We start from the raw sequence: 1,144 nt of genomic DNA on the forward strand, positions 1-1,144 counted from the left end.
CAAACTTATCTTCCAACCCCTCAGTTAAAAATCAGCTAATAAGTGTTATGTCTTAACGCTCAAAATCTTAGTGATAAAAAGCATCTCTAGATATTTACCCAAAGACGATGACACCATTGCAAGGATTCGAAATAATGTCATAGATATTAACCTACCAGTTACACATACTATTCGCAAAAAAAAATCAAAATATACACAGGGTCTTCCAGTTCATCAATTAAGCTTCTTAAGAAGAAGTGCATTGAAAGACGGCATACTTTTGCAATGGACCCATCTTCTTCTACTTCCACGCTTCAGCAAATATCGATGAATGTTTCCAATTAATGACGACCTTCTCCTTGTTCCAATTTACTTCAGGTACACATCTCAAGGATCATCTATCAAAGATCCACCCAGGACCACCACCTTGACATACTTAATGCCAAAAACAATGCCATACTGGATTCTCACTTGGGAATTCACAACCGTTCCACCACGCACCAATACAACACCTCCCAAATGAATTAGGTTTTATCTGCCCTATGTGTCGGTTCCCTTGTACCAAAGTTACCAAATCTCGGGACCCTCGAGTTATATTTAAAAGGAAAATATTCGAGAACTATTCATGCTGGAAATTTTCAGAATTTCAGTATCGGAGCCTTGAACTCGTTTGCAAATGGCTTCTTGTGCATAAAAGAAGGGTGGCTGAACTATATTTCAGAGGCTTCGTAGATATGGCATCACTGTCCACGTTTGCCTTTCATTAGTCGGGTAATCATCCAACCGGAAAAGACTATTTTGGGAGGAACATCAAGTAAATCGGGGCTCAGGGTCATTTTCGGTATAAAGTACCTTCCCAACAGTTTGTTCCAAATAAAGTGACTTTTTCTTGACACACACACACACCTTGCGTTTTGATTTGATCATCGCCACACGCACAAAAGTTATGCCTTGTACTCCGGAGATTTGCTGCCTGATGATGCGATTAAAACTTGATGGCATTCCAAGAGGAATGACATTCCGACCTTCAAGCATGCATTGGGCTTGGTGGCAGACTCATAAATGGGATGAAGAAAACCTTCAGGGCCGACCTCAAGACGATGAAAATTGTCAGTAAAAGGATGATACAGCTGTGCCTTTTTTGTTTATTCTTTTGCCACCCTTG

The 1,144-nt window shown here is 40.3% G+C and overlaps 1 protein-coding gene across 1 annotated transcript in view; it reads right to left on the reverse strand.

Annotated features, from left to right (window-relative positions):
- LOC131890560 (glycine receptor subunit alpha-4-like) overlaps positions 1 to 1,144 on the reverse strand; it is a gene marked incomplete in the record, with an annotated part of 12,631 nt that overhangs the window by 5,991 nt on the left and 5,496 nt on the right.

This window comes from Tigriopus californicus, chromosome 11 (genome assembly GCF_007210705.1).
Source record: "Tigriopus californicus strain San Diego chromosome 11, Tcal_SD_v2.1, whole genome shotgun sequence".
Taxonomy (NCBI): Eukaryota; Metazoa; Arthropoda; class Copepoda; order Harpacticoida; family Harpacticidae; genus Tigriopus; species Tigriopus californicus.